Source organism: Squalius cephalus, assembly GCF_949319135.1.
Source record: "Squalius cephalus genome assembly, chromosome: 1".
NCBI classification, from domain to species: Eukaryota; Metazoa; Chordata; class Actinopteri; order Cypriniformes; family Leuciscidae; genus Squalius; species Squalius cephalus.
The window spans coordinates 9,626,102-9,653,728 of record NC_137122.1 but is presented as its reverse complement, the minus strand read 5'-3'; the positions used below and the strand labels follow the sequence as shown (position 1 = coordinate 9,653,728).

General features: G+C 40.4%; 1 long non-coding RNA gene across 1 annotated transcript in view; it reads right to left on the bottom strand.

Annotated features, from left to right (window-relative positions):
• LOC307164096 overlaps nt 1–27,627 on the bottom strand; it is a 249,343-nt gene that overhangs the window by 8,304 nt on the left and 213,412 nt on the right. The window lies entirely within an intron of this gene.

Below are 27,627 nucleotides of genomic sequence, written 5' to 3'. Positions count from 1 at the left end.
GTGATATGTGACCAAAAACTCTCAATATTAATATTTAAGACCATAAACCACTACACTAATACATTATATTTCACTGCACACATGACCGACATTGAATGAGATTGCTGTCTGTCTACATTGTAAATAGTTTAACCCTTGATATCCAGTATCATATATGCATTTTAAAGAGTTTCTAGTCAGTTTCATGTTTCATTCACACCATGAGGCTTCATGAAGTCAGAACAATTACTATGGACTTAAAACAACACAGTTTTTACAAAACAAACTGAAATGATTTCTGTCTCTATCTCAGCACAGTTTTACACAACCAGCAGAAAGAGAGCAGCTGGAATAAAGAGAAGTGGTGTGTAATCCTTGTTGTTTTTTTGTGTTTATAGATGTTTTGTCGTTGTGAACAGTATTTGGCCATTTTTTTTCATCTAGCGTTGATGCACATCTTTCGATTTCAGGCCTAATTCATATGTGGAAATAAATCATATATAACTCAGATATGTGCCAATGCGACTGTCATGTTAACAGGCAGATCGGATTTTCTGAGGCATTAGGCGACATCTCTGCAGTTTAATGACGAGAGAAACCCCGAAGTGCGTCTGCAAAGGGACGGATGGCCCGATACATATCAAAGGTTGGCTTGCTCATCCTAAAATTTTGGACCCACTGCTTCTCGTTAAAGCCCGCCACAATATGCTCCCGCCAGTCCTGAGATCGCTCTCGCACACAATAATTGAAACATATGCACAGGCTGCAATGATGGCACTTTTCGTCCTCCTCCACCTCATAATCATGATGATGTTTGGCGAACTTCACATATATTGCAGAGCTGCTTCTCGTTAAAGCATCAATCATATTATGCGTTCATCCATCTGTGCAAGATAATGCCAGATGGCCTCGTTTACACTGCAGGTCTTGATGCTCAATCCTTATGTGTTGCATATATCCGATTTTTTTGACCATACTATCTGAAACATCGCGCATCCTTAAAGCATACCTGTCAACACTTCCGTTTTTCCCGGGTTTCTCACGTTTTTTAGCCCTATCTCCCGGACCCCTCCCGGTTTGTTATTTCTCCCGGGAAACTCCCGTAATTTGCATGTCCCAAACTCCTCTATGAATAATCGTACCAATATGTTTCTCTAATGTTGACCAGTTACCAGATTGTATTAAATGCATTATATTCACACAATCCACACATCATATACAATTTCAACCTGTTTTTCACCTCAACCTGGCAACCCATAACCCAGTTGCGCAGTCGCGGAAAGTTTAAAGCCTTGTTTATACTTTCGCCTGGCTCCGTGGCGCGAGTCTCCGCTGACTGCGCGCGCGCCTCCCCAAACGGACGAGGTGCAATGACGTCATTTTTGCCGCGCGCACCTTCGCACTCGAGCTTCACCTGAAAGCGAGCCGATATAGACATGATGGCAGGTGAAGGCGGTTCCCCGCAAATAAACTGAAGTATAGTTGCAAATTTCAACAGTGTTGGACGCAACAATTTACGTGCATCTTACCCAGTCATATCGACAACCTCCACACTTTTTGTAAGGTGTGTCGCATTGATTTTAATGTAGGCCACGGCAGGAAAAATGATATTAGCCAGCACATTAAAACACAGCGGCACCATCGCGCAGAAGAGGCAAGTAAGGGCACACAAGCGATCTCATTCTTCATCACGAAAGGACAGACAGAGGTAGAAAACGTGATGCAAGCCGAACTGAAGATGGCAATGTTGGTAGCACAGAAAAATGTTCCATTTGCTTTTTGTGATGACTTCACTGCGAGTGTGTCAGGCATGTTCCCTGATTCTGCCATCGCCAGGAAATATTCCTCTGGAAAGACCAAAACAACTCAACTCATCAAGGGTAAGTTTATCTGATTAGTAGGTGAATGCTAGATTTACAGTGTGGCTGTGGTAATTGAGATTGGGCAACATAATTTCTATCTCTTATTACAAGTTATTATGTCCCAAACTGGACATTTGACCTCATCACATGCTTAAAAAAAACTAACATCTATTTTTATGTACTATTATTATTTAGGTGCTATTGTTCCGGAGCTTGATGATGAGGTCACAAACATCTGCCGGTCTCAGCCATTTGGACTACAGTGTGATGAGTCAAACAACATGAAAAAAGAAAAAGAACTTGTCATACTTGCAAGAGTTTATGATGAGAATAATCTTGAGGTTGTCACCAAATTTATTGACATGCCAGTCTGCAATGTGGGCACAGCAGATAGTCTCTATGAGAAGCTGGCAACCTCATTGAGGTGAGTGTATTTACATAATGAGTACTGAGGACTTAAAGGTGGTATCAGTGATTTCAGGCCCAAAAATATTTTTATTTTTTTTCCTAACGATCCGCTAGCTGCCTGCCCCATAAGCATGCCGTCAAAAAAACGCATCTCTGTAGGCAACCTAGGCTCTGAGATCTGCACACAAAAACAAATGGTTTAGCCAAACAATCAAAACCAAAACAAATAGTGTTCCAACCAATCACCGACAGGGGGAGGGTGTTGTGAGGTTTTGTGCTCGTGCACGGCTGCACGCGAAGTCAGAGCTGAAGAAAAAGCTGTCTCAAAACCTCACAACACCCTCCCCCTGTCGGTGATTGGTTGGAACACTATTTGTTTTGGTTTTGATTGTTTGGTTAAACCATTTGTTTTTGTGTGCAGATCTCAGAGCCTAGGCTGCCTACAGAGACGCATTTTTTTGACGGCATGCTTATGGGGCGGGCAGCTAGCGGATCGTTAGGAAAGATTAGATGAATGTGATAAAAATATTTTTGGCCCGAAATTACTGATACCACCTTTAAGGCTCAGTTGAATGTGTCAGTATGTATGTTTACAACAAATTCTTTTGGCTGATTATCACAGTAATAGAGGAATCCCATGGGATAACCTGTTGGCCTTCAACTCTGACAACTGCAGTGTAATGAAAGGAAAGCACCATTCAGTCATCACAAAACTAAAAGCTAGTCAACCTTATGTCCAGGATGTGGGTTGCATATGCCACCTTGCCCAACTTGCCACAGGCTGTGGCATCAAGGCTATCAAGGCCCCAGTCGAGGATTTACTTGTTGGTGTATATGGCCACTTTGACAAAAGGTGAGTATAAAAGAGGAAAGGTTTGACTGTCCTGTCTTGGTCATTTTAGTTAGAGTATGATGGATACATTTATCTTTTATTACAATGTTCTGAACAAATTCTACATTTCCCTTAATTCTGTTATCCCTATTTATTGTCATTGTTTGTGTTTCCTTGTACAGTGCAAAAAGATGTGAGCTGTATAAAGAGTTTGTTGAGTTTACAGACACAGACACACTGAAGCTGCTCAGATACTGCAGTACACGATGGCTCAGCCTCCACACCTGCATTGAAAGAGTGCTGAATCAATGGGCTGCTCTGCAGGCTTACTTCAGCAGTCATGAGGATGAGAGGAGTGTTAAAATCAGGAACCTGGCAGCCTACCTTGATGATCCGGAGATAAAAATTCTATTTTCTCTTTCTGAGTGCCACTCTTAAGCCATTGGTTGCATTCAACACTGCCTTCCAGGTAGGTAGGATGAAAGGTGGAGCCATTACAAAAAGTCTAAATGTCTTTTTATTTACATTTAATTTTTACCCATGTTTTAGGCAGAGGGAGTGATGATCCATAAGCTACACAGTGAGATGACAAGACTGGTCAAGAGATACTTGGGCTACATTGTTCCAGCTAGATTGATTGTGGATACTCCTGTCAGTGAGGTATCCTACAGACAAGAGCACCAGCTGACAAATGAGGATCTCTTCATTGGAGCTGAGGCCAGAGCATTCCTCGAAAATGAAGAATTCTCCTCCATGTCAGTGACAAGAATATATCAGTAAGTTGTAGCTTGTGTAATAATAATACCTAGATGCTTAATTTGTCTACCTTCATAGTTCCTGGTTAATATTAGAGGTGGGCATAGATTAATTTTTTTAATCTAGATTAATCTAGATTAATTTTGAAATTAATCTAGATTAATCTAGATTAAAATGGCTCATTTGAATTCTGCCGAAGGCATTCAGAATATGTGTGCTACCCAAATAATGACTATAAAAGTAAGTCTTTGAGAACGGGTTTCTCAAGCCAGGTGGCGCATTAGACCAGGGGCTCATCTCCTGTTTCCAAAATGCATCACAAACTGCTTGAGAAAGCTGTTCTACTCATAGACTGTAAAGGTTACTACTGTACTGTTACCGTCCGTAGGCAACATAGGCCTATGTTATTATCAACTACTATAGGCTATCAATTAGGGATGGGCGATATGGCCTAAAATCCATATTGTGATATACATTGCAGCCTCTTGCGATAACGATATATATTATAATAAAACCATTTCAGAACAGGTTACACAGACCCTGCTAAACAACTGCTAAATGTATTTTTTTTAAAGGGTATGTAGTTTTGAGAACATATATTGTGCAAAACTGTAAGTATACAACATAATTTTGCAGATAAATAAAATTTAAGTACACTAGCTGCAGAGACTTAAGTAGGTCTAATGTTTATTATAGCTTTGAGCTTATGAAACCCCAAATTTAAAGTTATAATATTGTCTAACTGATGTCTTTTCAGTTAAAAAGAAACACAACAACGATTCTTAAAATCGGGCGTAGACAGAGATTATGTGTTAACGTTACACCACTAAGATATATTGGAATGAGAATAATACGCGCGGGCTGGTATTCAGTGATATCATGTTTCGTTTTGAATTTGAGGTGAACGGATTAGTCGTGTGTTAACTTACCGAACCGTTACCCCACACACTCTGTCTATAGTTTGCTGCTGTTTGTCGGACGGCTTAAATCCGAACCAAGTCCAAATAATGGATGTTGCAGCTTTCACTTTCAGCCGTGTTTACTTAAGATGACGACGAATATACGTTGCAGCCGGGTTTACCTCGCGGCCGCGGGTAGATTGCGTCATCATAGCTTGTGTAGTATCCTCTATGCTCCCAACCCAGCTTGGGGAATAGATTAACGGCGATATTTTTTTTATCGTGCGATAAGAGTCTTGCGTTAACGCAGCGCGTTAACGCCGATAACGGCCCACCACTAGTTAATATATTATGTGATTATGTGGCAATTATGTGGAAGTCATTGGGAAGATGTTGAAGGCCTTTCCCTTACAATCTCAGCTGCTTAAAGACCTGGAGGTACTGGACCCAGCATCTCGCCTAGATATCTCTTCTGAAACAGGTAAAAAGTATTGTAGGAATACTCATTCAGTACTTTCACGCGACCAAACTGAATATTTGTTGGAAATTTGTTCATACTACATAGTGGCAAGGCTAGGTCGCATGTTTCCCCAACTGAAGTTTGAGGATCCAGATAAATTGAGAGGGGAGTTCACAGACTACCAGGTCACAGACAGCAAAAAGTTGCCCCAGGAGCAGAGAGTTGACAGATTCTGGGGCCTTATAGGGAGGAATGAGACCAGGTTCAGTGAGCTGGTTAGACTGATGAAAGCATTGCTCTGCATTCCCCATAGCAATGCCTCCTCAGAGAGGGGTTTCAGCATGGTGAAAAAGATAGTTACAGAAAATCGCATGAGCATGAATAACAGCACTCTGCACTCTCTCCTATCCTGAAAAATAAACCACACCGGTTTGGTTTCAAAATACACTCCGTCCAAGAGGGCACTGAGAGCAGCTAAATCTGCCACATACAATTACAACACTTCAAAAAAAAAGTGAGCACACATACTCATGTTTACAAAACATACTGTACTTATGTTTACAAAAGATAGATACAGTTATTGATGCTCAAGGAATGAACTGTAAATAAATGTGTTAAATGAGTTTGTACCACAGTGTTATATGTGTTTGTACCAGTGTTAAAAACTGTGTTTTGTTGTAATAAAATTACAAATTGAAAGAAATATTAATAAATTAAGTTATGTATTCATTTATGGGTATTGGAATGTAAATAATACACTTAACACGTGCAGTACACTTTACAGCATGAGCCTACCTCTTGCTATACTCCTAACATTTCTGCTTTTCCATGAGTGCCACCTACTGTCAGAGACTGAATTTCCATTTTCATTCAGCCTGTCTGCCATTGATTTTGTTTTTTCATTGTTCTAAAACATAGACTGTAAAACAAAGATGGACGATGAATGTCCAATTCCTGTAGAAAACTGTATGCAAACTATACCAGAAACGGCCGCTGACATCTCTCTCTCTGAAGAAACACGATTCTGTGCAGTTATGATGCAGTAATGAGATTGATCCACAGCATCAACGTCCGCCCAAACTCTCAATCACATAAAGCACATAAAGATGAACTACTTACTGTGATTTATAATCAACAACATTAACAATTAACATCAAAACCATGTTGAATTTCAGTCCATAAAAATGCAAGCCCTAAAAATACAATGCATTAAAATGCAAGCATTGTTAATGCAATGCATATTTTTTTCAAGTTGTGCAATTCAACAAGCTTTTTTGTTTAAAAAACTTTTGGCATTTCTTTACTTCCATAGAAAATGTACAAACCTATTGAGAACAACTGTTCTAAGGACCTGTGAAAGTTGTTTTCAGTGAAGGCAAGGTTCACACCAACAAATCTATGTTTCAATCTATGTTTCATATTATTGTATTATTATTATATTAGTATACTTAATTTAAGCACACAGAGATTTGCAGTCTGGTGAAATAATCTGCACATCTCTGTGTGTGACAAAGATATTTGATATGTAAAATGCCTAGCATAACTGTTCTGTTCAAAAAGGAAATGTGGCATCACAGAAAACACTTTGTCCGATGTCATGTGACTTCCTGAAACAGTTGTTTGTGCATATAAAAGGGTCTACAGTGAACTTTCAAGCATTTTTGGACCTTTGAAGTTGGACAGATGCCACACACACACAAAGACATCAAAACTCAGGTTTGACTTTTATTGTTTAATTTTGATTAATTTAGTTATTATCAGTTTGTTTTCAATTATCTTCTTAAAAACAACATTTATTTACATAAAACAGTATATTTGAATAAGACACAACACACACTTGGTGCATTACACATCGACAGGCTTCTAAAAGTCAAGACAGCATCCAGTAGTGTTGGTGTGCTTATAGGCTGCAGAAATAAAGACTATAAAAACACTGTTGTAGTACTGCTGAAGAAATTGGGTATTATGAGGATTTATATAGCAAGTTAATTCTATAGTAGCTTAATATTATCATTAAACCATATTCTAGACCAGTGGTTCCCAACCCTGGTCCTCTGGTCCCCCAAAACTGCACGTTTTAGAGTAGGTGTCTCCCTACTTAAACATACCTGATTCAACTCATCAGCTCTTTAAAAGAAGCTCCGAGACCTGTCCGATAATAGAGACACCTAAAATGTGCAGTTCTGGGGGCTCCAGGACCAGGGTTGAGGAACACTGTTCTAGCCTAAACTTTCATTTCGTCTCACATGTTGAAAACAAAAGAATTGATAGCACAGCGGCTTTGTCACAAATGAATGATTTGGAGAGATCGTTTGGAAATATAAAATATAACCCTCCTTCTTGCTCAAATAGGCCTGCCTCATATCAGAATTTTTCTTTCCTTTTGAAACCTGACGAGTGTTGATGTCCCGATACTGCGCATGGCTCGTCCATCCCTTCTCATTTTACAATGGAAGTCACTGCAAAATACAGCAACATGACTCTTGTAGACGTACTGAAAAATGTTTTTGGATTTATTGCATTGTTGTTACCTAACTTGATGGTAACAAAGATGCCAAATTATGCTGCACACTGAATAGCTTCGATCCTCAGCCATTTGGAATGCCTGGGGCTCAAGATCAATTTATCCAAGAGCAAACTGAACTCCAGCCAGAGTGTATTCTTTCTGGGCAGTTATCGACTCTACAACTATGAGAACGCATCTGACACCAGAGCGCGCACTCTCTGTTCAACAGCTGACGGCCTCCTTCAAAGCAGGCGCATGCACACCCCTCAGGAAGTTTCAGAAACTTCTCGGTCTCATGGCAGCCGCATTGCCAGTACTCCGTATGGGATTACTGCGTATGCGTCCGCTCCAGCACTGGCTCAAACGCTGTATGCCAGCCCTTGCATGGCAGTGGGGAGCCTGCACATTACGGTGAATCACGGCGCCCTGATTCCCTGGCGGGCTCAGGACTGGTACCACGAGGGTGTGACCATGGGGGTGGTCTCCAGGAGGAACGTTTTTTCACAGATGTCTCCGACCTAAGTTGGGGTGCGCTGCATGAGGGCAAGCCTGTCTCTGGCCTCTGGTCGAGCACAGAGAAGAGCTTACATGTCAACTGCCTGGAAATGAAAGCAGTTTGTTTGGCCCTGAAAGCATTTCTTTCAAACCTCTAGGGACACCATGTCTTAGTCTGCACGGACGACATGTCGGTGGTGTCATATATAAATCGCCAAGGTGGCATCAGGTCGGGCAACCTGTTCACCATGGCGAGAGACCTCCTTCTCTTGGCACAAGGCAACCTGAGCTCTCTGAGAGCAGCACATATCCCTGGCATTCAGAATCTGGGTGCGGATATGCTTTCTCGAGACAACACTCCTCTAGGCGAGTGGTCTCTAAAACCTCAGACGTTCCGTCTGATATGGAGTGTATTGCAGAAGCGCATCAGGGTTTCTCTCGTCATTAAACCGCAGAGACATTGCCTAATGCCTCAGAAAATCCAATCTGCCTGTTTACATGACAGTCGCATTGGCACATATCCGATTTATATCTGATTTATTTCCACATATGAGGCCTGAAACTGATCTCGAAATATCCGAATGCATTCGTTTTTTTCCTGTTTACACTGTCATAGAACACATCCGATCTGTGTCACAAATGAGCAAAAAAATCGTAATTGGGTCACATTTCACTGACAGTGTAAACGAGGCATTTGTGTACTGATTTTAAGGCTACGTTGCCTAAACTAGTTATTTTTAGTAGGGAAAAAAAAACCCTGTAGGAATAAATATCATAAACATGCAGACAAACATGCTGTTGCTCCGGTTTAATAGAAATAGCTGGAGGTTCCTTCAACAAAGTACCCAGAAGCATCTGTTATACCCAGTAAGTTGTATGTAAGTTCGCCTTAGGTTCATTATTAATTACTGGACCCATTGATAACTTTTTTACTATTGAGCCCTATATCCGGAGAGCCTCTTGTGTTCAAAGAGCGGATGTGAGCTCAACATGTTTTTAGAAATAAACGTGCAGGTTTGCTGCTGTTGTTGCTATGGAAACAAAGCCGCTAAAATGCAATCACGTGCAAGTAAAATACTGGACAAATCGCATCCTGTATTGATTTGATACGGGATGCATCCTTTTACCTGTAAATATGGGACGGTTTCGTATTTTACAGGACGGGTGGCAACCCTAGTTACATTATAACATTCAAACATTGATCGTGTGAAATAATGGCACCCTTGGTAAATATTCAAAACATACATTTAACTGCAGTTACACTCAAATAAATGATACAAAAAGTTTTTCTCCAAAATATGTGTGAAAAAATTATTGGTTAGTTGGGTCTCCAAAACTATGATCAGTTCTCACCTATATAACCACAATGTGTTGGGTAAGATTTCACTTAAAAGCCTGTGGTGACATCAAACAACAAAGTTATGTTTACCAGGCATTACTGGAACTTTCAGTGTGTAGCTTCCTCCTGGGCTTTAGCGCATGGCGCCTCGCTAACACACATCTGTACAGCTGCAGGCTGGGCGACACACATCACATTTAATTATTTAGTTATTTAGCAGACGCTTTTGTCTGCTAAATAAGACAACACTTTCGCGAGATTCTATAATCTCCGGGCACTGGGCAGAGCCAGTGTCCTCTCATGTACCCACTTCCACTAGCCAGTAAGTAGGACCTGCTCGGTGTCATCGCTTGCTGCGCCGGAGTGTGCTTTCACCACTAGGGGGCATGGTCGACCTTGCATCTGGTAAGCCAAGACAATGGCGTCCACTATCTAGTAAGACAACCTTTGCTTGGAGAGAGCCTTTCCCTTCAGCTTTCCACCCTAACAGACAAAGAGCTGGTCCGAGGTCCTGAAACACTGTGTTCTGTCTACGAGGGTGCATACTGGACAGAGCAGTGCCAAGGCTGGGTCTGCCTCCTCAAAGGGCAGCACTTGCAGGTTCACCACCTGATCCCTGAAAGGAGTGGTGGGAACCTTGGGCACGTATCCAGGGTAGGGTCTCAAGATCACGTGAGAGTTTGCAGTCCTTCCTCAGAGGAAGTGGCCAGGGAGGGGCTGTCGTGAGGAGCACCAGTTTGGAGAACCAAGTCCGGTTGGGCCAATGAGGTGGAACCAAAAGGACCTGCTCCTTGTCTTCCCTGATCTTGCACAGGACCAGGGAAATGCATACTTGCAGAGGCCCCACGGCCAGCTGTGCGCTAGTGAATCCGTGCCGAGGGTACCCTCGGTCAGGGAATAAAACAAGCAGCAATGGGAAGAATCTAGGGAGGCAAACAGATCTACCTGTGCACCGCTGAACTGTTCCCAAATCAGCTGAACCATGGATGCCATATGGCCCAGGAGCCTCTGAAATAACTTCAGTGGAACCGCATTCTTGCCCTCGATTTGACTCAGACAATTCAGCAGTGACTGGTCACGTTCTCTCATAAGCTTGCAAGTCGTTACGTTCGCTTGTCAATGAATGATGTCACACTCTGCGGTGTCTTTTATTACAAACATAACAAATAATTATCATTCCAAAAATATACAATCACTTGTTCACTTGCTTTGGTCCAGTTGACTTATTTATTTATTTTGTTTGGTGTGGTTCGCTTTCACACTGGCCTTTTTGCAAGTGAACCAAAATTTGTGAACGAAACCACATGTGTGCTAAGGTCATCCATTTGTAGCAACCACGAGAAATAGACAAAGGGAAAAGAGTTTAATAAAATAGATTGTACTCTGAAGAGTAAAGGAAAACACCGGTTTGATCTTCGACTACGCCACCCTCGGAATTTCACCCAGAGATTGTAATCCCCGCACAGGTTCCCCTCAAAGACAGTAAGAAATGGAGACACAGTATTTATGCAAAATTAATTTTTTTTTTATATAATTTATAAAAAACTTAAGGCACAAAAAGGAGACAAGCCCCAAACATTCAAATATAATGAAAAAAAGAAAAGGAAACTGTGGCCTCTATTAAGAGGCACCCTCGCAAAAGATACCTACGTTCCCCTCGCACACACACACTGAACGCTCACACTCACAGCACAAGGGCCCCAGTGAAGTGATCAGTCACAGCACACGGTGTTAAAGGAGAAGTTCACTTTTAAAATGAAAATTCTGTCATCATATACTCACCCTCATGTTGTTTCAAACCTGTATGAATTTCTTTCTTTTGCTGAACAGAAAGGAAGATATTTAGAAGAATATCAGTAACCAGACAGTTTTTGGGTCCCATTGACTTAAATAGTAGGAAAAAAATATACTATGGAAGTCAATGGGACCCAAAATCTGTCTGGTTACTGATAATACTACAATCCCATTTGTCTGCATTATAGTAAATTATGTGACGTGACTAATCTGCGCTCGCATTTAAGCTTGAGCTTTTGTTTGTAGTAGGATTAATTGGTTGTTGCTTCTTCCTCTTTTTTGTGTCTTTTCTACTTTTGAATAATTTGTTTTTGTTTTGAACTGTTTTCTTTGGTAAATATGTTGATTTATTTTGTACATTGTTAATTCATTTGAATTTAATTGTTTTTAATTGTGCATCTGTATAACACACACACACATACACTTATACCCGCGCTGCGGGGCGGGGGCGCGTGACGCGATTGACGCACGCCAACGTTCATTGGCTCGTTCTGTAGACACTCGAAGTTGATAGGGCTCCCTGAAGTGATCCCAATTACGTCGTCACGTCAACGTTATGTCTCCCGTTCCCTCCTTCAGGGAACGAGGGTTACATTAGTAACTGAGACATTTTGGGGGAAGTTTCACAGGCCTTTGTTGGGAGAGTGAGTTTGCTGGATTATTCATTTAAATAAATTAATAATTTGTTTGTGTCTGATTGGTCCAGACGCTACATCACAAAATGTTATCCTTTATTGTGTACATATATTGCACATACATGTTCCCATATAAAGGTGAATGTATGTTCACACATGTATACATATATATATGAGAGCACCCTACACGCCTAGGGGTGTAGGGTGCTCTGGGTAGAGGTAGTACCTTTGTTTTCTGGTAGCTGAACTCAATTTCTAAATACCCAGAAGCACTGGTCCTCACCCATCTCCTAAAACTCTCACGTCTGGCTCCTAGTGCCACACCCCGGTACACCGCTTCAGCTGGCGGGCTAAACGGCGTGAGGGGGGTGATGTCAACATTACATCACTGGGCGAATGAACTCCCATGACGGAGTCACCGGCCACCTACCAGTTATGGGTTGAAATAGCAGGGTAGGCAGATCTCTTCAGCCTTGGTAGGCCTTCTGCCTAGGAGAGGGAAACTCTGATCTAAAATCTACGGCCCGAGGACCTCGCTGTCACTGTCCGAGCGTGCTAGGCCATGGCAGATGAACCCCGGGTTTAACCCCCTGAGGTCGGCGGTCTCGCCGGCGATACCAGCTCGCTTTTTTTTTATCAGTGTAAAAGAAACTCATAAATACTCTGTTGACTTTGATTTTCCATAGGAGTTTCATACATCAATCGATTCTGTTAAATGTGTATTATTTTTGTGTATACTCACAATAAAAACAAAGTGTTGTGCTTTTCGCCAAATTAAGAAAAATAAACATGGAGCGAGTTCTGCCTTCTACACGTCCGTGTGGTCCATTCTGAAACGTATAAACCAGTATTTTCAAGAGCGAATTGATCACGCCGAGTAAACACCGAGTTTTCACGTGAGAAAATATGTGTACTCAAGTGGTCTAGTGGTAGAACATTTGCCTAGCGTGGCAGAGGTTCTGAGTTCCAATCCGCACTCATATAGTTTTTTTTTTTTTTTTTTTTTTTTATCAAATCAGATTATGTTTATCAGTGGTTGTATATCAGGCAGAGACATGTTTGTGTGTATTTTGTTTTGTAATTTCACTGGAACGAAAAGAGAGTCTCCACAACGGATTGAAGCGCGCGTCCGAGTGAAGACTGCGCGAGCCTAAAACAAACACAGTATCCGCGTCTGACTCGCGGGAATCCACGGCGCAAACCTGTGAGGGGCTGTGTTTTCTCGAGCCCCATATCAGCTCGAGAAAACACAAGTTTATTCAGATCATTACTTGTTTACACCGTCTCACAGCGCTGTGAGGAATAATAATAATAATGGAAAATGTCCCTCAAAAGGTAGATGTAAACAAACTATTAAAAGGTAAATATAATTTTTTTCTTTAAATAATTTTTATTGTGTTTTATTAGTAACAAATTTGGGGAGAGGATAAATATTCCAAAACTGAAAATACAGTATGAGAATTAACTGCACAATTACTAGACATGTTTACCTTGGATATTATACAATTTGCAAGCACAATTTGTGGAAAAAAAAAGTATATAAAAAATATAAATAAAATTTATTTTTGTGTATAAATATATACACATATATGTGTGTGTGTATTCACATATATATATATATTTAAGCAACGTATTAAACTGCAAATTAACATTTATATTTCTTATAATAAAAATGAAAGACCTATGTTACAGACATATGAAAGACAACATTTCGTTGATTAGTTTTGGATAGATTATACATTTTTACTGTAAAATATCTGCCACCTCAAATAAGCTTTTATTTGCCAATTTTTTGTCAAAAATAATCAAATAATCAATCAAATCCTTAACTTTGAAATATGTATGATAAAATGTATACTTTAGTTTTTACAAAGAAAGATTACACTTGAATTGTTGTTTATTGAAATATTTACAAGGTAGATGTAAACAAACTATTAAAAGGTAAATATAAGCCTTTTCTTTAAAGGAGACATATCATGCTTTTAAATTGTTCCTTTTTACATATAAATCATACATTTGTGGTCTATATAAAGCGGAACTGCAATGCTTGGGTCTGAATTCCTCATTATTATAGCTCCACGGGCCCCTTTTTTACCCCTTTTCTGAGGTGCTTCTGACAGCAACTCGTTTTGGTGCGGTCTCTTTAAATACAATTGAGACACGTCATACCCCGCCCCCTCTCCAGGTTGCAGAGGTTCAACTCCACCCCGTTCGGCCATTTTTGTAGTCTGATAGCAGAGATAGGATTATCTAGCGGCACAGAAACTTTTTATTCACACGTTATTAACAAAATGTCAACAACGGAAGACTTGTCCAGCCAGCCTTACATGTTCGAGCCAGAGTTGGAGCCGGAGCGAAATGAAAATGAAGACGACGAACCTGCAGAAGAACGTCTTCATATGGATGTATCGCAATGGTGTGTTACTGTATTTATACATGAAACTTTGGTCTTTCGACCTTTTACCACCGTGTCGATTTATTTTGATTAATATGTGCGAGGGTGAGAGAGCAAGACAGCGTCTAGTTTGGAGACGGTGATGTCTTGTTTACACTTTCGCCTGTCTCCGAATAGAGAGAGTGCGAGCGCGCGGGTCTCTCTCTCTCTGCTCGTTCTTTCAGTCAAACATACGGCACAAGCGCGGCAGTTCATCTACATTAGACGGTGTAATGAAGCGTGTGGGTTACTACATCCAACAACCGAACATTTTAACTTACCCTCTCGTAACTTCTGCATCCTTTAGCTTGGACTACAAAATTGCAGCGAGAAATAATAATGGCGGATCGCTCGAAGTGTTGGGCCGGAAGTCAATGTCCTTATTTGGCAGTTCCGCTGCAAATACTGTGACGTGATAGTTCAAAAAACGTCATAGATAACAGAAAAATCGGAACAGGTTGAAAAATATGACCAAAACAGAATCTAAAGATATCAACGAAGCGCCTGAAGAGAATAATTTCATCTTTTCTGTACTTCTAAACACTCCAAATATACAACAAAATGCATTTAAGGGCTAAAAAAGTGCATTTAGCATGATATGTCCCCTTTAAATAATTTTTATTGTGTTTAATTAGTGACAAATTTGGGGAGAGGATAAATATTCCAAAACTGAAAATACAGTATGAGAATTAACTGCACAATTACTAGACATGTTTTCCTTGGATATTATAGGCCAATTTGCAAGCACAATATGTGGAAAAATAAAAAAGAATTGAGATGCTTCCAACTGTTGCTCTTGCATTCTTGTGGCTCAGTGACTCACCTGAATGAATGGCTCATTAAGTATGCGGTCCTCAGGTGTGAACCACTAAATATGCATGACCGTTGACGCCCACTCGAATATTGCCTTTCCAAACAGAAAGTGCTTTGCAAAATTCAAATCAATGTATTGTGTTATGTGAAGGATTAGGCAGGGTGATTTTCATATCATTTTGAAGAAAAAACACTAGGCGATGACATCCATTAGACAAAAGTCTTATTGGCACATATTTAGTGTGTGTTTTGTGGTCTTATTTCAGAAACTTTAGTTTTTAGTTTTTTCAATAACCACGCATAAACATTATTCTCTCAAAAATGCAGACATGTACATTCTTGTTGCTCACATATTATGGTAGCCCTGTTTGTGCTAAATAGTGTGTAATTTTTTTTTGCCATTACTATGTTTATAAGCAACTGAAAAAAGCACAAATGTCAGGGCATGTCAGAACATCTCAAGGACCCCAAAAACACCTTAGACCCCAGAGGGTTAAAGGGTGGGGTCAGTTGTGCGCACACTGCACTCCACTTGAAAGCTCCATTGCGCAGGCAAGAAGGAAATACCAAACATCTATCCAGCCCTACCCCCCCCCCCCCACCCCACCCACCCATCACCAAGTCCTGTAGCGATGGGAAAGGGGCAAACCGGCAGGTGTAAGATGACACTGGAAGGTGCAGTCTCGATCCTGCATGCAGGCGGCTCAGGGACCAGTGGTCGTCTGATGATGACCCGGAGACGACATCATCACCCGGCAGCACCCTGAGCGACCAAGCAGCCTTTTCTAGGGACAGCACTGCTTGCTCCACACGGAGAGGGGCCTAGAAAAGGTGGCCTAAACAAAGCTTGTCTCCTCAAGCTCCAGTTGGCTAACCGCGGTCAACGGGCATCTTCTTATGCGGTCGAACTAAATCAAGGAAACAGTGGCGTATCCCACCCGCCCTAACAGGTGGGAAAGGACTCAAAGGACTCAAACTCGCATGCTGGAACATCAGAACCATGCTAGACTTAGCTGATAGCACTCGACCTGAGCGACGATCTGCCTTAATTGCACATGAGCTCGCTAGGCTGGATGTTGACATTGCCGCACTCAGTGAAATCCGTTTTTTAGAGGAAGGAAGTCAAAGGGAGCATGGCGCAGGTTACACCCTCTACTGGTCAGGCAAACCAGCGACAGAGAGACGCCTTTCAGGTGTCGGGTTCATGATCAGGGACTCCATCGCTACCAAGCTTGCAAGCTTGTCTACCACTTTGTGACCAGCAACGCCACACTGTTTAGTGTGTATGCCCCAACTCTCCAGGCAGATCCTGCAGACAAAGACAAGTTCTAGTCTGATCTACGCAGCCTTCTTCAAGATGTCCCAGCTAACGACAAGATTGTTATTCTTGGCGACTTCAACGCCAGAGTGGGCAGAGACTCAGAAACCTGGAAAGGCGTACTTGGAAGGCATGGTGTGGGCAGCTGCAACGACAATGGACGCTTGTTACTCGAACTCTGCGCTGAACAGCAGCTTTCCATTACCAATACCATCTTCCAGCAGAAGGACAGTCTGAAGACAACCTGGATGCACCCTCGGTCAAAACACTGGCACCTTATTGATTACATCATAGTGCGCCAGCATGACCTAAAAGATGTCCTTCACACCAGGGTAATACCCAGTGCAGAGTGTCACACAGACCACCGCCTTGTCCGCTGCAAAATTAGATTTCACTTTAAGCCCAAACCAAGGATAGGTGGCGCCCCGAGGAAGAAGCTCAATGTCTGCAGCCTTCAGTCCGCCGCAGTCAGAGCAGTTTTTCAGGAGAGCCTACGGTCTGGGCTAGAGGAACCCATCTGCCTAGCCGACTCGCCTACTTCCCCAGAAGTGCTGTGGCACCGCATCAAAACTGTTGTTCTGCAAACATCTGAAGATACCCTCGGATTCTCCATGAAGCAAAACAGGGACTGGTTTGATGAGAACAACTTAGAAGTCCAGGAGCTGCTGTCAAAGAAAAGATCAGCACACAAGGCCCACCTGGCCCAACCGTCCTGCCCACATAAAAAATCAGCCTTCCGTCTGGAATGCAGTACCCTCCAGCGTAAGCTGCGAGAGATTCAGAATGAGTGGTGGACCAACCTCGCAGTAAAAACTCAGCTTTGCGCTGATAATAGTGACTATAGGGGTTTCTACGAAGCTCTAAAAGCAGCATATGGTCCCTCGTACTAAATCCTGAGCCCCCTGCGGAGTGCAGATGGGAAAAAACTGCTCTCCGAAAAGGACTCTATTCTGAAGCGCTGGTCTGAACACTTTTACACCCTTTTCAATGCTAGCTGCTCAGTCCAAGAACCAGCGATTGACCGCATCCCACAACAACCAGTGAAAACTGAATTGGATGTGGCACCAACACTAAAAGAGACTGAGGAAGCCATTAAACAGCTAAAGAGTGGAAAAGCTGCAGGAGTTGATGCCATCCCTCCTGATGTATGGAAGAACGGAGGCCCAACATTACACACCAAACTCCATGAATTTTTCGTCTGCTGCTGGGAGCAGGGAAAACTCCCTCAAGACCTCCATGATGCAGTCATCATTACTCTGTACAAGAACAAAGGGGAGAAGTCAGACTGTTCTAATTATCGAGGCATAACACTTCTGTCCGTCGCTGGCAAAATCCTCGTAAGAGTTCTGCTGAATCGACTGGTACCCGTGATAGTAGAGGATCACCTTCCAGAGACACAGTGTGGCTTCAGAGCCAACCGGGGAACCACAGACATGGTGTTTGTCTTGAGACAGATTCAGGAGAAGTGCTGGGAACAAAACAAAGCGCTGTACGTCACCTTTGTGGATCTGACAAAAGCATTTGATACCGTGAGCAGGCAGGGACTTTGGAAAATTCTGGAAAAGCTAGGCTGCCCACCGAAGTTCCTCACCATGATCATCCAGCTTCATGAAGACCAGCTTGGACAAGTCAGATACAGCAACGACCTTTCGCAGCCCTTCCCTATTGCAAACGGTGTAAAACAGGGCTGTGTTCTTGCTCCTACTCTGTTCACCATTTTGTTCAGCATGATGCTCCAGCAGATCACAGAGGACCTTGACGACGTTGATGGCGTATACATCCGTTTTCGTCTCGATGGGAGCGTGTTCAACCTGAGGCGTCTGCAGGCCCGCACAAAGACCATGGAGCTACTGATCCGGGAGCTGCTGTTTGCTGACGATGCCGCCCTCCTTGCTCACACAGAGACAGCTATGCAGCGAATCACGTCCTGTTTCGCAAAAACTGCTCAGATCTTCGGCCTTGAAGTCAGCTTGAAGAAGACGGAAGTTCTACATCAGCCCGCACCACAAAAAGAGTACCATCCACCAAGTATCTCGATCGAACAAACAGAACTGAAGGCTGTCCACCATTTCAGCTACTTGGGGTGCGTGATCTCGTCTGACGCCAAGATCGACAAAGAAATCGACAACAGGCTGGCCAAGGCAAAAAGAGCATTCAGCAGACTATACGGACGCGTCTGGAACAACAACAACCTCAAAAAAGACACGAAGGTCAGTGTACAAAGCTGTCGTGCTGACCACTCTCCTGTATGGTGCTGAGTCAGGGGCGGACTGGCCATCTGGAGCACCGGGACTTTTCCCGGTGGGCCGCTGGCCAAAGTGGGCCGGCCCACCCGGTACACAAATATATATATAGGATAGCCTATATATATATATATATATATATATATATAAAAAATTACGGAAATCATTACATTTATTTTCTACGCAAATGGATGAGTGAGACGATCGCGCGGGCGCGGCCGACAAGTGTTTTGTGAGTGGATTGCACTACCTCCCTGTTAATTAGTTTGGTCTACTCCATTGCGTATCTTGAAACACCCCAGCTAGAAATGTTTTGTTCTAAAAACGTTCTGAGAACATTACCATGAAGTTCTAATAATGTTTTCAGCGGGTAGTTTTATTTTGGTTCCCAGAATGTTCTCCTAAAACGTACACAGCAAAAACTCCAGTGATAAAAAGTTAATGAGATAATTAAGTGATTAATTGAGCGATGAGTGACCATTATTGAAGACACCTGATGTTAACAAGCAGAATCACTGAAGGAGAAAAGCACTATTTTAAGTTACCATTATGGTGATGAGTGTTTGTTTTAGCTGGGCTCTTGACCCTTACATTTTTTACTTTAAATTTTGTTTGGCTGTTGTAACTAAGTTATAAGTCCCATATGAACAAAGAGAAAAGATGATCAGATGTTGTTGATTATGTTTTGATATAATCATCATTTGACCTGAATCACAAAACTCATTTGTAGCTTAATCTCTGACTTAAATGTATATTGTTGATTACATCATCACAGTGAATCTACAACATAAGATATATACATTTCAACAGATTTCTTAAAAGTTGTTTTGAAAAAAAATAAATGTTTAGGCACAAACAGACATCAAGAATGAGTGTATGAATCTCATCAATGGTGACAAACGAAATATTTAGTTAGGAAAAGGAAATTGCTAAAGGTGCGTTCCATAGAAAACAAGCTTTTTCACAGATGGATTAAAATAGTAAATGACAGAAAATAAAACAAAAACAATCAGTGCCAATACATTATGTTTGCTTCCAATTTATGCTTATAAATAAGTAACGTTAAAGTTTAACTTTAATGAAACCTGCGTGTATATCAGTCCGTGGGACTATCACTTCTTAAACGCCCCTTGAAATGCATAATTCACAAATAAATCATTGCTTAAGTAGAAAAAGGTTTGATATATTATATATTATAGACGCGTTTAACATGTTAATATACATATTGTGTTGTTGATCAAACTTTACCAGCACGCTTCGCCATTTTGTGTTCGACTCGGACACGGACAGAACCCAAAGTGAAGCAGTACGAGCTCGAAACTCACGCGCGCCCCCTTGCGGACGCTGTGAAAGAAGCACATAAACTCACGGTCATTCATGGCAGTGCTCAGCGCCACGATAACAGTCTCAAACACATTTATCCTAGTACGCATTGATCCGTTTGGAGCGTTTCAAAGTTTAAAACCAGGTTAATGTCAAGTATTTTATTTAAACGATCCAAATGATAGATAGATACAGTAGATAGATAGATAGATAGATAGACACACACATTATATATATATATATATATATATATATATATATATTAGTGGTGGGCCGTTATCGGCGTTAACGTGCTGCGTTAACGCGAGACTCTTATTGCGCGATAAAAAAAAATATCGCCGTTAATCTATTCTCAAAGTTGGGTTGGGAGCTGCCTCTATTCTACACAAGCTATGATGACGCAATCTACCCGCAGCCGCGAGGTAAACCCAGCTGCAAAGCATCATATTCGTCGTCATCTTAAGTAAACTGCTGAAAGTGAAAGCTGGTGAAAAAGATCGGTGCAACATCCATTATTTGGACTTGGTTCGGATTTAAGCCGTCCGACGAGCAGCAGCAAACTATAGACAGAGTGTGTGGGGTGACAGTTCGGTAAGTTAACACACGACTAATCCGTTCTACCACCTCAAATTCAAAACGAAACATATCACTGAATACCAGCGCGCGCGTATTATTCCCAATATATCTTAGTGGTGTAGGACATAATCTCTGTCTGCGCCCGATTTTAAGAATCGTTGTTGTGTTTCTTTTTAACTGAAAAGACATCAGTTAGACAATATTCTAATTTTAAATTTGGGATTTCATAAGCTCCAAGCCATAATAAACATTAGACCTACTTAAGTCTCTGCAGCTAGTGTACTTAAATTTTATTTATCTGCAAAATTATGTTGTATACTTACAGTTTTGCACAATATATGTTCTCAAAACTACATACACCCTTTAAAAAAATTACAAAAATAATACATTTAGCAGTTGTTTAGCAGGGTCTGTGTAACCTGTTCTGAAATGGTTTTATTATCATCACAAGATCACAATATAGGGATCATACAAACGATTTATTTTTAAAATTAAACTTTTTAAAATTCTATGATTTAGTGGATTACAAGGTTACATTGACAATGTATAGGCCTAAAGCATATTATAAAATGCTGCCTGATAAAATGTTGAGTATGTTTGAGAAACGTTATTGTAAGTATGAGTTAAAAGGAACATGTTTGTTTAAAAAACTGAAGGTACGAACAAATATTAGATGCAGAACTATCTCTGTACAAGGAGTGAATTTATGGAATTGTTTGCATATAGACCTTAAATTGACACAAACAATAAGTGGATTTAAAAGGCTCCTAAGAAACAAGATGATACTTTCATATAGATAAGTTTTGGGTAATCAATTTCTATGACTTTGTTGTTTCAAGTGTTTGCAAGAAGAGAATTGAGCACTGTTTGACTGTTTGTGAAAATTGAGAGGGATAGGCGTTAATAAGCCTTGAGCTTCAGCCTATACCCTTTGGTTTAATCAAAAGTTATGTATATGATGAGTTGAATATTTCTTATTGTATATTTGTTAGTGATAAACCAAATAAACTAAATGAAATGAAAAATTATAATATATATCGTTATCACAAGAGGCTGCAATGTATATCACAATATGGATTTTAGGCCATATCGCCCAGAAACCCGTTCTCAAAGACTTACTTTTATAGTCATTATTTGGGTAGCACACATATTCTGAATGCCTTCGGCAGAATTCAAATGAGCCATTTTAATCTAGATTAATCTAGATTAATTTCAAAATTAATCTAGATTAATCTAGATTAAAATTTTTTATCTATGCCCACCTCTAATATATATATATATATATATATATATAAATTTATAAATTTATTAATTGAACACAAACCTTAAAACACTAAAAATGAAAACAAAGCTTGAGCATTTGAACATTTATTTATTTGACATAAAGTTCTATTTTTTTTTTTTTACTCAAGCATTTCAGAATGAACCTTTTTTTTTTTTTTTATAAATACACTGCATGAATCAGCTAATTCAGATCCATCAAACCCAAATACAATACACAATTTTTTTTTTTTTTTAATTATTTAACCTTTAATAAAATGTACTCTTCCCCAAAAAGTAGCAAAGATAATAAATTGAACATAAGTTATTGCACAGCCGGTACATGATGATAAACTGAATCTGAAATAAGTAAAATCTCCATAAACATGCAATTAATTCTGTCCATACATCTCGTCCTTCATTTGGAAGTGAAACACTAAAGGCTCTTTGGCCAGTTCTCTGTCATCATCCGTTTGAGCCTGTGGAAGTTGAAGAAGAGGTTTTTGGGAGGAATGAGGTGTGATCCGGGAGGTGCAGGAAGTGAGGTGGATGAAGGAAATGAGATTGAGGTAGACATGGGTAACGAGGGAAATTCAAACAACGAAGAATGGAGGATAGTGAATCGGAAAAAAATGAAAAGAAAACAGAGAGATTCTGATGGAGAAAAGGGAGAGGAAGAACACAGTTCTGAAATTAAAGTTATTCTGCTATTTCAATCTCCTTGTACATCAAATCCCTTGAAGGTTAGTGATGCTATTCACAAGCTAGTAGGTGATGTGCGGTTTGTTAAAACTTTACGAGATGGGAATCTACTGATTATATGTAGAGATATAGTACAGCAGCATGGATTAATGAAATGTAAATCATTGCTTGGGAAAGAGGTTAAGCCACAAGTATGGGAAGAGAGGGAAGGTTATGGGTGTAATATCTGGAGTGTCAACTGAGATAACTGAAGAAGAAATCAGGGTTAATGTCAGAGGAGTGCGAGTAACGAGAGTTAAATGTTTACCTTTCACAAGAGATGGTGTTAAGGGGCCTAGTCTATCTGTATTGTTGACTCTAGAAGAAGACAAAATCCCTGAAAGAATCAGAATTGGGTATGTCAGCTATATAGTAAGGCCATATATCCCTCCCCCAATGAGATGCTTTAAATGCCAGCGTTTTGGGCACATAGCAGCAGCCTGTAAGAGTAAACTCCGTTGTGCCAAATGCGGAGGGGAACATGAATACGGGAAATGTGAGAGGGGAGTTAAAATCAAGTGTTGTAATTGTGGAGGAGAGCACAGTGCTGCCTACAAAGGCTGTGATGCACATAAAAAAGCGGTTCAAATTCAGAACGTGAAGGTAAAAGAAAAGCTTACTTACGTTGAGGCAATTAGAAAGGTAAAATCTAATGACAATAATAGTAGATCAACACCTGTGACTCAACCACCAGTTCAAAGCATACATAAATGCTGCAATGTTACCAAGGATACACTTATAGTGGAAAAGAGAAGGTTTGTAGCGTTTATGGTAGAAATCATTAACTGTTCTGCCCAAGCATGTCGAACAGAGAGAACTAAGATAATTGCAAAAGCGGAAGAAAAGTACTTGGAAATGGAAGAGATGTCAGTAGAGATCATTAATGCAACACTTATATGTCGGATATCAGATCCACAATCAACATGTGGTGGTGGAGATTAATGATGCTAATCATTCTACAGTGGAATGCGAGGAGTCTTATTGCAAACGGACAAGAACTAAAACAGCATATTCAGGAGCAATCAGTTAAACCTAACATTATTTGCATTCAGGAATCCTGGCTAAAACCCTCACTTGAATTTACATTGTATGGCTATACAGCAGTGCGTAAGGATAGAAACCTTGCTATGGGTGGCGGAGTTGACACCTTTATCCAACATGGTGTTAATTATAGAACTATCAACAGTAGTGAAGAGCTTGAGATCATTATAATTGAGGCATGGGTCAACAAAACAAAAATTAGAATAATAAACTTTTATAATCCTTGTCAAAAAATAACTAGGGACATGTTGGAGAGTGTATGTGATGTGGAAAACTCCAAAGTTATAGTATGTGGAGATTTTAATGCATATAATACCCTGTGGGGATGTGCTACAACAGATAGAGATGGGTATATCATTGAGGAGTTTATGGATGATAATCAGTTAGTGTGTCTAAATGATGGAAGAGGCACTAGGTATGATGTAGCTCATGGTGTAGAATCTGCAATTGATCTTACTTTTGTGTCGCAACAACTAGCAGGTACTTGCACATGGGATGTGAGCAGTGACAATGCAATGGGCAGTGATCATTATCCTATCTGGGTTAAAATAAGGAGTCAAAACATTAGTTTTGAAGAAAATTGGATTTCAAGACGGAGAATGAAAAGGGTTAATTGGGGGCTGTATAATTTTAAAACAAGCAGCAAATTAATTGAAGTCATGCCAAATTTGAGTGACGACATTGAGGAGTTGAATAATATGATTATTAATATAATATATGAGTCAGCAGAGGAAACAATAGGTAAAACGTCTGGAGCAAAGAAGAAGAAAATGGTACCATGGTGGTCTGATGAGTGTAGAGAGGCTGTTAAAAACAGGAATAAAGCCTTTAAAATTGTTAAATCTAATCATTCATTTGATAATTTATTGGAGTATAAAAGAGCACAGGCTAAAGCCAAAAGAATTATAAGAGAAGTTAAAAGGAAATATTGGAGAGATTTTTGTAGTAATATTGGGACAGGAATAAAAATTAATGACATATGGGGAATGATCAGAAAGATGGGTGGCATAAGAAGGGACTTTTCACTACCAGTATTAAGAGATAATGGCACTGAGGCAGTAACCAGTAGAGAAAAAGCTGAGATGCTTGCAAAATCCTTTGTAAGGATACATAGCTCACAGAACCTCTCCAGTGAAGAGCTAGCTATAAGAATGAGGACCATTGAAGAAAATAAAGATATGCTGGGGATGAAAGTGGTGGGGGAGAGCTCACTAGATGCAGATTTTACACTGTTTGAACTAAAAAGAGCATTGATAGGTGTTAAAAATACCTCACCAGGGAGAGATGGGATATGCTACAAAATGATTGAAGAAATATCTGATGTGGCAAAAAATGTGATACTGGTTTTATATAACAAAATTTGGGAATGAGGAAAACTGCCTACTGGGTGGAAACACTCAGTAATAGTGCCTATAGGGAAACCAGGAAAGGATAAAATGAATGTCAAAAGCTACAGACCAATAGCATTAACGTCTAACCTATGTAAACTCATGGAGAGGATGATTACTGAAAGGTTAGTGTACAAATTAGAAAGCAGAGGACTGATCACACCATATCAGAGTGGATTCCGTAATGGAAGAACAACTATGGATCCGGTAGTCTGCCTGGAGAATGAGATACGTAAAGCACAAGTTAACAAAGAATCTGTTTTGGCAACCTTTTTTGATATAGAGAAGGCTTATGACATGCTGTGGAAAGAAGGACTTTTAATTAAGTTGAATAAAATGGAAATAGGAGGTAAAATGTTCAACTGGGTCAGAGATTTTTTAAAGGGTAGAACCATAGAAGTCAGGATAGGGTCAGAGTCATCAAGCACATACCCAATAAAAAAATGGCACTCCACAAGGTAGTGTATGCAGTCCAATTCTGTTTAATATAATGATTAATGATGTGTTTGATGGAGTGAACCAAAGGATAAACAGGGCATTGTATGCAGATGATGGAGCATTGTGGGTAAGGGGCCGTAATATTGACAATTTACAGCAAAGGATGCAAACAGCAATTAGTCAGGTTGGAAAATGGAAAATTGGAAAACGCAATTCATCTGTTTTTCTAAGAAAAGGGTAAAACCCACAATAGATCTTAAGATATATCCCACTAAACATTGGACGTGGGATAGACGTCCAGATCATGTCTATATTGGGTCCGTCGGTCCATGACCAATTCTGGACATCTATTCGACGTCCAAACTAGGTCCACTATTTGGACGTCCAACCATGACCCAACTTGGACGTCATTTTGACGTTCAACATTGGACCTTTGAACTGGGTAATTTTTTTCGACGTCCAAACTAGGTCCACTATTTGGACGTCCAACCATGACCCAACTTGGACGTCATATTGACGTTCAACATTGGACCTTTGAACTGGGTATTTTTTTTGGACGTCATTTGGACGTCTATGACAGGTGCAGGAAATTTACATGATTATTTTTTTTTTTTACGCAATAAACGCCATTTAAAAAAAAAAAAAGAGTTTGTCATGTCATTTTGCTGTGTACTAAACCTATTCGCTCCATCCACGTTTCATGCCAAATCTCTATTTCCTTGTTTAAAATGCGCCGAACCTATTTTTAGCCTAAACGCGATATATCCTCTGGACTAATCAGAATTATCTCACTCTCTCTCGCTCTCTCACCCTCAAATCACTCGCGCGTATCGTTTCGACGTGTCTATGCGCAGTGGGATGGACAATCTCTCAAACAGGTTAGTGTCTTAAGATATCTTGGTGTGTGGTTTGATAGTAAACTTACTTTTAAAAATCATGTTCAGAAAATGGTAGACAAATGTAAGAAAGCAATCAATCTTTTAAAGTGTCTTTCAGGGTATAACTGGGGGGCGTCAGGCTCTTCTTTGAAAAGAATATATATTGCATTAATCCGATCAGTGTTTGACTATGGATGTACAGTATATAAAACAGCAGCAAAAACTACATTAGCTGAACTGGACAGGGTGCAGGCCAAAGCTCTCCGGCTGTGTAGTGGAGCCTTCCGAACATCACCTATCCCAGCACTGCAAGTAGAAGTAGGGGAGATGCCTTTAAATCTTAGGAGGTTAAAACTTTCTCTAGCATATTGGGTAAACTTACAAGGGCATGAAACTACACATCCTACAAAACTGGTGTTAGAAGAATGCTGGGAATATGGTCGCATTGTGAACAGTAGTTTTGGATGGAACAGCAATAAAGAGGCAGATGATATGGGAATCAGTACTATACCTTGCAGCAAAAATGTCAACTTGAGCACAATTCCACCTTGGTTTATCTGCTATCCTGTAGTTAATCTAGAAGCTAAAAATATAATCAAGACAGGATTGTATCAAAGTGTACAGCAGTACCTAGAAGTAATGTATGATGATACTAGGGATGGGCATTCGATTAAATTTTCTTAGTCGATCGTCGGGAAAATTAACGATCGACTATCGATTAATCATTAATATTTTTATATTGAAATTCATTATTTCTTTAACTTTTTATAAATTAAAAATGCAATGAAAATACAGTTTGTTTGTCCTCGATGAGATCTTTATTACAAGAAGATCAACTTGTGGCAGTGAAACTGGACGTTCGGTAGACTTGAAGATATGCCCTGCGCGGTGCTCAAAAAAGGCGGAACCTGCAGCTGCGAGCCGGCGTTCTTAAACAGAGACCCATGGCCACTTCATCCGTTTTCTGTGATCGGATAGCTATACGATCGTGAAAAGACCAAATGTAAATGCCCTCCGAAACGCATTCGAGACGGATATAAATCCGATCGCTCAAACCACTTCAGGAGGAGATCTGAGACGCATTCCAAACGAAACTGGACAAGAGTAAATGCATCTGGTTGTTGAAACCACATATGTAAATTTGACTTATCCCAAAAATGCTAAGAAATAAACGTGTGAGAGCGTGTTATAGGCTATATGTCATGTTAT